At 48.6% G+C, this 13479-nt stretch overlaps 1 pseudogene; it reads right to left on the minus strand.

Moving 5' to 3' along the window:
- Positions 1 to 5013: 5013 nt before the first annotated feature.
- LOC130489101 (60S ribosomal protein L35a-like) lies at positions 5014 to 5366 on the minus strand (annotated as a pseudogene).
- Between the last annotated feature and the right edge of the window lie 8113 nt (positions 5367 to 13479).

Here is a 13479-nt window from a genome sequence, read left to right on the forward strand (position 1 = left end):
CTCTCAAACATTAGCAGGTCAGGAAATTAGGTCAGGAATTTGCCCCCAGCTCTGCAAATCTTTCTCTTTTGTCTCTTTAGCTCTTCCTGCCTCAGAAATAAGTCTGGCGATTTGGGATTCAAGTTGTTTATAGCCACATTGATGTTATTTTCTGCTTTAACTTTTGGACCAATGTAAATAATTCCTATAGGGGTTCCAACCTAATGGCACATAACCGCGTGCGCGCTTTTGGGTTCTTCATAAGGCCAGATGTTATAACCTTTAATAACAGGGGGAAAGCAGATTTTAAACAAATTTTAAGGTCATGGTGTTAAGAAGGCCTCCTTGTGCCGGTGTATGGTTTAAAGAGACAGCACGAGGGCTCAATATTCGCTCAACATACATTTACTGCTATCACAAACGTCACAAGACAACTAACACGTAAACAATTCTACTTATATTATCCTAAAGAACTACTACTTAAATCTATATAAATCAACTCTATAAGAAAAAACAACAACACTACTAGCTCTACAGTGAGTCCAAATGACCCCCAACGGGAGGTATGTTCCGCGAACCACAGCAGGTAAGAATGACTTGCTCACGCTGCTCCGATAGTACTCAAAAATTCAAGCCATAGGAACGTGTCTTGTGTCCGTCGGTATGGTTAAGGCTGCCAACTCTTGAGTTGGGAAATTCCTGGAGACTTGGTAGGTGGAGCCAGGAGAGAGGAGGGTTTGGGGAGGGACCTCAGCAGGGTATGATGCCATAGAGTCCACCTTTCAAAGCAGCCATTTTCTCCAGAGGAACTGATTTCTACGGTCTGGGGATCAGTTGTAATTCTGGGAGATCTCCAGGCCCCACCAGGAGGTTGGCAACCCTATGTACGGTGGGTTTGCTGACAGGCAAAGAGGAATCAACGTTCAGGTTTCTACAGGCCAGAGGTTAAAGAAGCAAGAGGTGAGGCAGGTAGCAACCAGAGAAAGGGCCTTTTTAGTAATGGCATCACGCTTATGGAATACCCCCCTTGAAGCTCACCTGGCACCTACATTGGCTTCCGTTTAGGTGCCAGGCCAAAGAGTTTCTGTTCACCCAGGTTTTGAAAAAAGGGGTTGATTTTTTAAAACACTAGTTTGGTATGGAAACTGTTATTTTAAAGCTGTCAAATGTTTTGTTTATGATCTATGTTTTTATAATGGGCTGGGTTTTTAATGCTGGATATTAATCTCTTTAAACATTTTGCTTTCATTGGTTTTATTTTGTAAGCTGCCTCAGACAGGTTCCTGTGTTAAATAAATAAATGTAATAAATAAGAGGTAACAAAACAATTAAACTCTACCGTGATGATTGCCCCCCCCCCCCAGTCTCTAATCTCCCTTTAACCAGCAAGACTTAAGTTCCTTTTTGGAAGGAAGAATAGTAGAAATCGCTTGAAAGTTGCCATGTTCAGGAGATGAATTTATAATGTAACATACCAGGTTTGACAAGCTGAAGGCAAAGCTGCTTTTCTGGTTGACCCAAAAGAAAAAGAAAGACTGCAAATCCTCCATGAAAGATGGAGTTGGGGTAGGGTTGCCAACCTCCAGGTACTAGCTGGAGATCTCCTGCTATTACTGTAATGTCCTAATTACTTTTAGGAGTCAATCAAGTAATTCAAGACAGAGGTTAACAATTAAGCAGGTCTTTTATTGATCAATAAGAGAGCAGATATAGCACGTGGAAGAACTCTTTTCTCAAAGTGAGAGTGTAAAGTTAGAGCTCTTCCCAGAACAAAGGAAGACAACATGTTTTATAGGTCATTGACAGACAGCACTAATGATAGTTACGTAGAAGACTTTAGCCACTGATTACATAGAACGTATAAACAAGCATTTACATATCCTATAGGAATCTTCTGAAGGCGTTGACTATAGCTAATGATGAAGAAAAGAAAGTTAACATTCCATCATGACATCTCTTGCTCTTAAATCAAAACTTCAGCCCAATTAAGAAGCTTGATCGTACCAAGCGAGAATGATCTCACATTCAGCTGACTGCCAACAGGTCATCCTGACCCAGGCTTTTCAGCATTAAATGTTACTTGACCAAAGAATATAGGTTACCCATAATGCAAAGTGATTCTAGACTTGTATATGAATATATATATATGTGTGTGTGTCTTATGCTACCTGAATATACATATGTGTGTAGAATATATGTGTCTGATGCTTAGGCTCTTATATTTGAGCATGGCATCTTATATAAACTTGTGAATGTGCATATATATATGAGAGAGTATATGCTTTTCCCATAAATGAAGTTAATACAGCACTTCATTACAACTGATCTCCAGCCGATAGAGATCAGTTCGCCTGGAGAAAATGGCCACTTTGGCAAAAGGGACCTGGCAACTCTAAGTTGGGGGGAACCACAGGGTTTGGTGTGCAGGGAAAAGGGACCTTATTTCCCTGCAACCTGAATTCTAGGCAAGTGTTTCCAGCTGCAGAAGGCCATCCCTGCCCCCTCTACAAATCGGGAAGCCCAAAAGTGTTTTGAATGTCTAGCCCCTAAGGGCCAATCTAAATGTTATGTTGTTTAAGGAGCCGGACCCCTGACTCACTATCTCTGCAGTCAGATGCCAGCTGTGGGGAACTTATTTTTAGAAGTATTGCAGGGGTCCAATTTAGATCGGGACAGCAGTGCAAGTGGGTAGGGGCTTGAGCCTGCCCCCATGCCACTGACCCAAAATGGCCTGGGGGGGCATTATTTGCCCCATTTTGGAGTGATACATTCACTGAATAGTCCAGAACACAGAATTCCCTGCACCACTCATCACAATCCTTCTTATGGCTCCTTGTAGTATTACGCCAGACACAGTGGGGGGGGGGTCTCCTTTATTGGGGGAAATTAGCTGGAGACTAGATAGAGCTATGCAAGAGGCTGGCGAGGGGACTTTTTAACCAATTCCGCCCCTAGGTGAGCTAGCCAGATGGAGAGCAACCCAATAATGAGGAGGCTTTTAATGAATTTTAAGGGTTTTATTAAAAGTAATCAAATAGAGTAAAAACACACACACACAAACAATTCCCAACACACACAGAGCTAGGAAAGTAAAGGTTTGAGATTCTCAAGTGGGCTATAGTCACCTTTCCTGCAGAACAAGGTTCCAGAATGGCAGCTACAAGAAGGGAAGGGGAAAAGGACTGCCCTCCAGGTGTAGGGCTCACACCTTGTGTAAATGGCAGCCAGCTACTGTGGCAAAAGGAGATATTTTATACCCAAGGAGGGGAGGAGGAGCAGGTATGGTCTCCCTGCCGTTGGCAACACCTGGTGAGGGCTGAGAATGACTGGTCATTGCCACTCAAACAAAGGTTTGATTGCTTCTCAAGTATTGGAATATTATAGAAAGAAAAGACAGGAGCTAGGACAGTACAAGAAGAATAGAGGCTTGTTGGCAGTTGATATCAGCCATTAATTAGCTGAGTGTATGTAAGGGGTAACCCTGACCTGGATGGCCCAGGCTAGCCTGATCTCAGATCTCAGAAGCTAAGCAGGGTCAGCCCTGGTTAGTATTTGGATGGGAGACCACCAAGGAATGCCAGGGTTGCTGTGCAGAGGAAGGCACTGGCAAACCACCTCTGTTAGTCTCTTGCCATGACCCCCCCCAAAAGGGGTTGCCATAAGTCGGCTGTGACTTGACGGCACTTTACACACACACACACACACACACACACACACACACACACAAGTAAGGGGTGTAGAGGATCTGCAAGATGGGATTAGCAAGCTTTCAGGCTGTCCCAGGAAAGGAATGCAAGGGGTGACAGGGAGCAGTCATTGTTCTCTCTCCAGTTGTCAGGAAGATCTTGATAGAGGAGCCGATTTGATGGCTATGCAAACGTAGCAAAGTCCTTCTATTGTTTGAGTAGGTATCCTCCTTCCACAGCTCTGGGGGTGGCAAGGTGAAGCGAAGAGTTTATTTTCTCCAGTGGAGTGAAACTTCTTCTAAGATGGACTCCAGGGCATTTCCTGTCCTTGACATCCAGCACTGCATGCCTATGGAAAGGTTTCACTTCAGTCCCGCATACTTCTTTCTGCCCAGTCCTGTACATCAGTCCATGTGTGCCAGAAACTCTGGGTCCTTTTCCAGTGCAGCGTGCCTCCTGGATGGTACTGCTCCAGTCCTGAGCACTGATTCATGGGTGCCAGGAATACTGGGTATACAGGGGTCCTGCCACAGTAGTAGGGTTCTTCCTAGGGTTGCCACCCTCCAGGTTGGCATAAAATGTGATTTATGTGATAGTTTATTGAAAATTGAATTACATTTTGTTTGTAACGCCATCAGTGCTTGCTCTTGTTTATCAGCCTCCAGGTACTAGCTGGAGATCTCCCGCTATTCAAACTGACCTCCAGCCGACAGAGATCAGTTCACCTGGAGAAAATGGCCGCTTTGGCAATTGGACTCTATGGCGTTGAAGTCTCTTCCCTCCCCAAACCACGCCCTCCTCAGGCTCCGTCCCCAAAACCTCCCACCGGTGGTGAAGAGGGACCCGGCAACCCTCACTCTTTCATCTATGGAAGTTGTGTTCCTTTTTTAAAATCTTCAACACCCCAAAGACTCTTGGGTGTCAGGCACAGCCTGTTGTGGCTCTTCAAGTTTTATTGCCAGGCTAGGAGAAGCTTGAGAGGAGCTCGCTTATCCTGAGTGCCAAAACGGCCATTTAACAATCAGCACTTTTGTTCAGGGCGGAAACACTGGGAGCCAACTGCAATAAATTTCTTTTTCTAGTTTTTGTGCATTTCCTGTCAGGAAGCCGAGCTGCTGCATTTGCACCAGCTGCGGTTTCCAGACTGCCTACAAGGGCTGCCCGTTGGTGTCAGTCTATCAGAGAGGCTGCAAAAACATGTGGGGACAGATGCAAGCGCCTTGTTCTCCAGAAAGGCATGTGACTGGCATTACTGAGTCAACAGAGATGGGGAAATACAAAGGTCACATACCATTACAGTATTTATTGGCATTGCTGGCCTAAAACATAACTGATTTTGCACTCTCTCTTTTTTAATATACTGTAAACTTTATTTACTGCCCACATTTAAACTCTAGATGGATACAGCATCACTCGGATCCTGTGTCCAATGGCTTTGGTGGGGAAGTTGGAGAGGAACTTTGCTTGCACCATGCTGCTGTTTCCGTGGGCACAGGTCACCTTCCCCCAGATCACTCTGGTTCTCTTGGGTTTGCTGCCAGGAGTCACTTGTGGTTTTTTGCTTTGTACACGTAGGCGCATTTCTTGCCTGAGCAGAATTCCATCCCCCTCAATCTTCAGAAGGGCCGTGTGCTCCCTCTGGTTGCGGGGACCTTGCTTGTAACTAGCAAAAGTGGCCGTGGACCCCAGCCTGCCAGTCATGGTGTTGCCTTGAAGGCCTGTCTCCAGCAGGGCGCAACAACTCCGGCCCAAGATGGCGGGGAGAAAGAGTGAGCGCAGCCGCGGCAATTGGTTTTGCACTCTTGATGTGAACTAGATCAAGGTTTTTTGCCTCAGAGATGTCAAGAGATTGAATTATGGGCCCCTCTGCATCCACTGAGAATCCTGGCCAAAGTCAGTTTGCAATTTGTAGCAGTCCTGTTCAGTTCTTATTGTTTTTTTCTGTCAAGTCGCAGCTGACTTGTGGTGACCCCGTAGGGTTTTCAAGGCAAGTGACATTCAGAGGTAGTTTGCCATTGCCTGTCTCTGCAGTAGCAACCCTGGGCTTTCTTGGTGGTCTCCCATCCAAATACTAACTAGGGCCAACCCTGCTTAGCTTCCAAGTTCCGTCAATATCCAGCTATCCCGGGCTATCCGGGTCAGGGCAATACCCTTTTCAATACTCATGTGTCAAATAATCTGTAACTGGCCCTGTTTTTATTTTTTGGTTCCCCCCCCTGGGATGCCCTCCACACATGGTTTCCCCATGTATTTCCACGGAAGGAGATGAACCTGCTCATTTTTCTATGCACAACAGTCAGCTCCTATCCCGTCAGTGTGCTCCACTTTTACCAGCAACTGTCTCAAATGATCACTTTTCTTGGATTTTGCAGCTGCAGTCGTGGGGGGTGCAAGTTCGAATGCTCATTCCCCTCCCCTCCCCAAAGACCCTACCTATAGCATGTCAGGGATCAAGATTCAGCCTATTCCTTGCCGGTGCAGTTTTATTGTTTACAGGGAGATTGCTTTCTTTACATGGGGGGGGGCATTCAAATATGCATTCCACTCCTCCATGCCCACCTGCAGTCTGAAGAGAGAGCCATGGGAAAGCTTTAGGCTCTTGACCCTGCCAGTTTTATGCCCTGACTCGCTGTGCATGACATTTGCATCTCCCACGGCTCTCTGGGCAAAGCAACGGATATTACTGCTATCCAACTTATCAGGAGCATTTCTATCCTGCCATTCCTCCAAGAAGCTCAGGGTTGATATGTGGTTCTCCCTTCCCCATTTTATGTGAGGTAACTCAGCCCTGTGGGGTAGGTGAGGCTGAGTGTGTACGAAAGGCCCAAGGTCACCCAGCGAGAAAGGGGGTTTGAACTCAAGTCTCCCAGATCCTAGTCTGACTCTAACCACTACACCACACTGGCTCTCACACTTTAGGGCCCTGCTGGATCAAGGTTCATCTTGCCCAGTCTTCTAATGGTAGGAAACCAGGTGCTTCTAGGAAGCAAACAAGTGGAGCATTGGCACTGATACCTGGTATTCAGCGGTAGACTGCCTCTGAACATGAAGGGCTAATTTGTCAAGCCCTTGTTAAAAGCTAAGGGTTGCCAACTTCCCCCACCACTAGCTTTTGATTCTGTGCTTTTAAAGCAACTTCAGTTGCACACATTAGCAAAGGATGATGCTTGTTTACGTGACTTGAAAAGCATCTCCTGCTGATTTCTTTGATTAAAGGCCCTTGGGAACAACAGACAGGTGTGTACCCACCCACCCAAAATTTTCTCTCTGTACTCAATGGTGGCGAGTTCCATATTCAGCAGCTTTACATTATGCACGTATGTGTTGTCAAGTCACAACCAACTTAGGCTGACCCCAGCAAGGGGGCTTCCAAGGAAAGAGAGAAGCAGAGGTGGTTTGCCATTGCCTCCCTCTGCAGAGTTTTCCTTGGTGGTCTCCCAATCAAGTACGGACCCTGCTTAAGGTCCCAGATCTGACAAGATCAGGCTATTCCATATCATTCCACATTCCAGATTTACTTTGAGTGTGTGCATAAAGTGCAGCCAAGTTGCAGCTGACTTATGGCTACTCCACCGAGGGACTTTCAAGGCAAGTGAGAAGCAGCGGTGGTTTGCCACTGCCTTCCTCTCCAAAGCCTTCCTTGGTGGTCTCCCTTCCAAGTACCATCCCTGCTTAGCTTCCAAGATCTGACCAGATCGAGCTATACCATGTCACCTTCCCTCCCCAGGTTAACGGGGGTTACCGCACTTGTATTCCCAGCGATGTATTGAGTTTGAAAACGTTTTAAAAAATACTGTTCGCACTTTCTATGTATTCCCACCAATGTATTAAGAGTTTGAAAAAGTTATAAAAAATACTGTTCGCACTTTGTTTGGCCCCTTTAGCTGTGAAGAAGTTTTCCAACCATTTATAAGCCGTAGTATCAAAAAAAAACCTTTAAAGCGATGTTTTTTATAACATTTTCAAACTCTTAATACATTGCTGGGAATACAAAGTGCGGTACGCCTATTACACAGTACCTTTTTAAAAGTCATTCTCCTCCAAGAGCCAGTGTGGTGTAGTGGTTAGAGGACCAGGCTAGAGTTTGGACAACCTGAGTTTAAAGCCCCACTCTGCCATGAAGACTCGCCAGGTGTCCTTTCGACAGGCACTGTCTCTCAGCCTAACCTGTCTCAAAGGGTGGTTGCTGTGAGGGTAAAATGGATAAGAGAATGATCGTGGAAGCCACTTTGTATGTTAAGGATACCGCGGACTGCCAAAAAACAAATCAGTGGGTTATAGATCAAATCAAGCCTGAACCAGTGGCGGACTGGGTCTAAAAATACTGGTTGCCAGGAGACAAAGGGGGCCCACCCATAAATATAAGGCTATCATTTAATTTTTATAAGAAATAAATAAAATTTTCAAAAAATACATGTGGAAAAAAGGTACAATTAAAATTTTAGTTGCATACAGTAATTGTATTGGAACTTCTATTATATTTTCAAGCTACTAAAAGCTCATTAACATGTTAAACATATGCCTAATGTTTAAGGGCCCCCCACTTCATCAGGGGCTCACAGGGCCCACTTGCCATCTGGCAAGCTGACCCCCTGGCCTGTCCACCACTGGCCTGAACTGACCCTAGAAGCTTAAATGACGACACTGAGGCTATTGTACTTTGGCCACATTATGAGAAGACAAGAGTCACTTGAAAAAACAATAACGCTAGGAAAAGTTGAAGGCAGCAGGAAAAGGGGAAGACCCAACAAGAGATGGATTGACTCTATCAAGGAAGTCATGGCCCTCACTTTGCAAGACCTGAGCAAGGTTGTTAAGGATAGGACGTTTTGGAGGACATTGATCCTTAGGGTCGCCATGAGTTGGAAGCGACTTGTGGGCACTTAACACACACATGCCCCATTTTGGTGGGGTATAAATATCTAAATAAACAAGTGGGTAAGTAAGTAAGTAAATAAATAATCACAATTGGGGCACTGTTGCCGCTGCTGGGGGAGGGGGAGTGCACAAAGCTAAGAGGGGGGCACTTCTTCCAGCTGCCTTTTCTCAGAAGTAAGCCCCTCTGTATCAGGGCTGGATTTAGGTTTGATGAGGCCCTAAGCTATTGAAGGTAATGGGGGCCCTTTATATGTCCAGCTGTCCTTTGTCGACAACAAATTGTCACTGTTTTTTGTGTTGAATATATGCTATATGGTAAATTATGGACCTAATAGGTATCTAAAGCCATTTGCACATAACAAAATATGTATTTTATCAAAGTAATGTGTTTTTTATCTTATATTTTGGAAATGTACATCCAGTTTTTTTTCCCTTTAAAATTTTTGGGCCCCCCGAAGAGAGTGGGGCCCTAAGCTATAGCTTGTTTAGCTTATACGTAAATCCGGCACTGCTCTGTATAAAGGAAGCCACAGCCTTCAATTTGCAAGACTTGAGCAAGGCTGTCAAAGACAGGACATTTTGGAGGACTTTGATTCATATTTATGCACGGGAGGTTTCGCCTTGGATTTGCCGCTCTCTAGATGTGCATTTGCCCCATCTGAATTCTCAGAACTCAAAAATAAGGCCCCCGGCAGAGTTTTGAGAATTTGGATGGGGGAAATGTGCAACTCTGTGTGGCCATTTATGCCTGGGAGGTTTTGCCTTGGGTTTGCTGCTCTCTAGTTGCACATTTTCCCCATCCAAATTCTCAGAACTCAAAAAAAAAAAAAAGCCCCCCATGCAGAGTTTTGAGAATTTGGATGGGGAAAATGTGCCACTCTGTGGGGCCATTTATGCCTGGGAGGTTTTGCCTTGGATTTGCTGCTCTCTAGTTGCACATTTTCCCCATCCAAATTCTCAAAACTCTGCATGGGGGGCTTTTTTTTTTTAGTTTTGAGAATTTGGATAGGGAAAATGTGCAACTAGAGAGCAGCAAATCCAAGGCAAAACCTCCCAGGCATAAATGGCCCCACAGAGTTGCACATTTCCCCCATCCAAATTCTCAAAACTCTGCATGGGGGGCTTTTTTTTTTTTGAGTTCTGAGAATTTGGATGGGGCAAATGCGCATCTAGAGAGAGCGGCAAATCGAAGGCGAAACCTCCCGTGCGTAAAGGGCCACAGGGTCGCCGTGGTGCCATTTATTCATGGAAGGTTTTGCCTTGGATTTGTCACTCTACAGATGCACATTTTCCCCATCCGAAGCCTCAAAACTCTGCGTGGCGGCTTATTGCTGAGTTCTGAGAATATGGATGGGGGGAAAGGGCACCTAAAGAGCGGCAGATCCAAGGCAAAACCTTCCACGAATCAACTCGGCCGCGGCCGGACGGCCCCGAACGCGCCCCCCAAGCCCCTCGGGGGGCCACGGCCGCCCCCGAGAAGGCCCCGCCCGCCTCCTGCAGGCAAACCTAACGGGGCCAGCCGGGCAGGAGGCGCCCCGGGGGCCGCGCCCTCGCCCGGGTGTTATCTTGGCGCCACCCCCGGCGCGCCTCCTCGCCCTTGCGGGAGCGGCGGCGCTGGACCGGCCCCCTCGCCCCGGCCGGCCGGCCAGCCAGCCTCCCGAGCAGGGTCTGGCGGAGAGGGGGGGAGGCGGCCCGGCTGGCGCTCCCTGCCCTTCCCTTCCCTTCCCTGCGCCACGCCGCGGCCCCCTTAAGAGGCTCCTTGACGTCAGCCCGGTGCGGAGCGGAGCGCTCGGTCCCCGGCGCCGCAGAGGCGAGGTGGGAGCAAGCCCGGCCCGCCCCGGGTAAGCCGGGGTGGGGTGGAGTGGAATAGAATGGGGTGGGGTGGGGTGGGGGGAGAGGGAGAGTCGCCCACCCCCACGGAGCCGCCGTGCGCCCCCGTGCGCCTCGGTGCGCGCACGTCTCCAAGCTGCCCTTGATGCGCCCGGCCGTGCCAGCCCGGCCGAAGCGGCGGCGCTGGAGGCGGCGGCGCCCGTCGCTGCTGCAGAAACGGCAGCCCAGGGTAGAGGGCCCCCTGGCCCCACGGGGGCCCCCTGGAAGAGCCCCGGCCGGGGGTGGGGAGGAGGCTGCGCTGCGGCGCTGCTCGGGCGTGGATCGGGGGCTGCGGAGGCGTTCCTCGCGCGGGGGGCTCCGCCGCCGTTTCCCCCCCCCCCGGACCGCGTGGGTCGTCTCCGCCCGGGCTCCGGGGCGCGCCCTCCCTGGGGGGCTCGCTGCGGCTTGGGGGACGGGACGGGACGGTCCAAGGCGGGGATGGGTCGAGCGGGCTGGGCTCGGGTCGGGGACGTTCCCTTTAAAAGGCCCCGCCGGCAGAAAGCGGGAGCTGGCGGCTTTCTTGCTGCGGGGCTAGCTTTCTGTTTCCGGGGAGGATCGAAACAGACGACACGGAAGGGTCGTTCGAGACTGGGAGCCCTGCCTGCCGAGGGGAAGCCTGGCCTGCCCCTGCAGCATCTTATCATCTGCTGCCTGTGGAAACCAGGCCTGGTGGGGGGGGGGGAAGGAGACCCCCCTGCTCCACCCTGCTGGACGCTGTTGGGTGCATCTTCCTGGAATGAGATGCTCGAAGCTGCTCCATCTGGCCTCTAATCATCTGTGTCAGCCTGCAGTAGCTGTAGGGTTTCTCTAGGGGGGAAAGGGCTTGAGAGGAACCCCTCTGCCAGGTGCCTCCACCCTTATCCATCCCACCTCTCCTGGGCTTGTGAGAACCAGGGGCTGCAAACTGCCCCAACCTGTTCATGGTGGCATGTTGGACTTGACGCAACTTGCAGCATCCCGGATTGGGGATAGCTTGCTTTTTTATTGATTTATTGATTTAACTTAATTCCCCCCGCCCCGCCCCATGGGGACCCACAATGGCTTGCATTGTTCCCTGAGCCTCCCATTTATCCTCACAACAACCCTGTGAGGTAGGTTGGGCCGAGTGCATGTAACTGGCCCCAAATCACCCAGCCAGCTTCCACGGCAGAGCGGGGACTGAAACCTGGGTCTCCCAGATCCTAGTCTGGCAATCGAACCACTGCACCACGCTGTCTCTTGACATCTTTATGGGAGACATTTTGAAGTGCCACTCTCGAACGCCGGGCCAGAACCACTGTGGTCTTTCCTGCTGATGCCAAATGGATTGGACTTTGACAAATGTGCAGCTCCTTCAATTGTTAGGGCCTCGCTGAGGTTTCTGGACCATGTTTACATGTGCACAATGCTGATGAGTCTTCCTTTGGAGCTGCAGCAAATGAAGGAATGTCCCCAACCCAACAATCCAAGAGTTTCCTTTTTCTGGGAGGAGAAATGGTTCTTCCTCAGTACTGAGGAATCTCTGACTGGGGAAGGTGTCTCTATGATAGTCTCTATTTCATTATTTACCTTTTTATTTTTTAAAAATTGTTATTATGTAATGTAAAAAATACACATTTATATAGGAGAGGGGCCATGGCTCAGTGGTAGCGCATCTGCTTGGCATGCAGAAGGTCCCAGGTTCAATCCCCGGCATCTCCAGTTAAAGGGACCAGGCACGAAAGACCTGAGCCACTGCCGGTCTGAGTAGACAATACTGACTTTGATGGACCAGGGGTCTGAGTCAGTATAAAGCAGCTTCATGTGTGGTGTTCATGTGTATATAGATTCATTGACTCATGAAATTCCAAAATAGGTCATAAATGTGCAATCCTGTACAACCATCTTATTATTTAAAATAAGTATTTGTTGTACATCTTAATAAAATTATCTATATATCTTTTATAGACATTTTCCCCTTTTTAAAGGAGCATTAAGGCTAGGAGGAGTCTAGCCTGATCTCATCAAATATTGCAAGCTAAGCAGGGTTGGCACTGGTTAGTACTTGGATGGGAGACCACCAAGGAAGTCCTGGGTTGAAAACTCTACGGGCTTACCATGAGTGAGCTGCAAGTTGCCAGCACACAGTTATTATTAAGGTTGGGTGGACACAACATTGCTGTGGTGTTGAGTATTATGGTGCTGCTGTATGTATGTTCATGAGGAGGGAACTAGAGGCTAGATGGCCATCTGTCAGCAATGTTGATTCTGTGACCTTAGGCCAATCATGAGAGGGAGGGCATGAAGGGTTGCATCAGTGTTTGGCTCTGGTGGCCTTTTCTTGCATGCCCAGGGTAATGCCGAGGGCCACTTTGGGGCCAGGAAGCAATTTTCTTCCAGGCCAGATTGGCCAGGGATCCTGGAGGGTTTTTTATTTTTATTTTTGCCAACTTCTGGACATGGAGTAGGGGTCACTGGGGTTGTGGGGGGAAGGTAGTTGTCAATTTCCTGCATTGTGCAGGGGGTTGGACTAGATAATCCTGGTGGTCCCTTCCAACTCTATGATTCTATAAATACAGGTGCTCATTGTGGGTGGCTGGCTGGCTCCCGAAGGTGGGACGGTGGCGGCTTGGCTGAGGCCTCGAGCCCAGTGGAGCCCACAGAGGAAGTTGGACGGAGCTCTCAGAGGTGGCACAGCATGGTCTGTGCTGTCGCTTTTATTCTTAACCAGGCTCCTCTCTGCCCTCCCTTCAATGAAACGGATGCAAAATTCTTCTAGGAAAGCCTCCTAATCAGCCCAATATTTAATTGGGCCGCCTTGAGTTCCTTGGAGAGAGGGTAAGGTAAAATTGTAATAAATACATCCAGGATAGTATTTTCTGCAGCATGAGATGTTTCTCAGGAGCTCAGAGAAACCTCATGTCTTCTCAAGGACCCATATGGGTTTTCTCAAGTGGGACAGTGCAGCCACCACCCTGGGACTGTTTCAGGCTGAGGAAATGGAGGTCTATAAAATTATGCCTGGTATGGAGAGAGTGGACAGGGAGGAGCTTTTCTCCCTCTCTCATAATATTAGAACGCGGGGTCATCTGCTGAAGCTGGAGGGTCA

Source organism: Euleptes europaea, chromosome 17 (genome assembly GCF_029931775.1).
Source record: "Euleptes europaea isolate rEulEur1 chromosome 17, rEulEur1.hap1, whole genome shotgun sequence".
In the NCBI taxonomy this organism is placed as follows: domain Eukaryota; kingdom Metazoa; phylum Chordata; class Lepidosauria; order Squamata; family Sphaerodactylidae; genus Euleptes; species Euleptes europaea.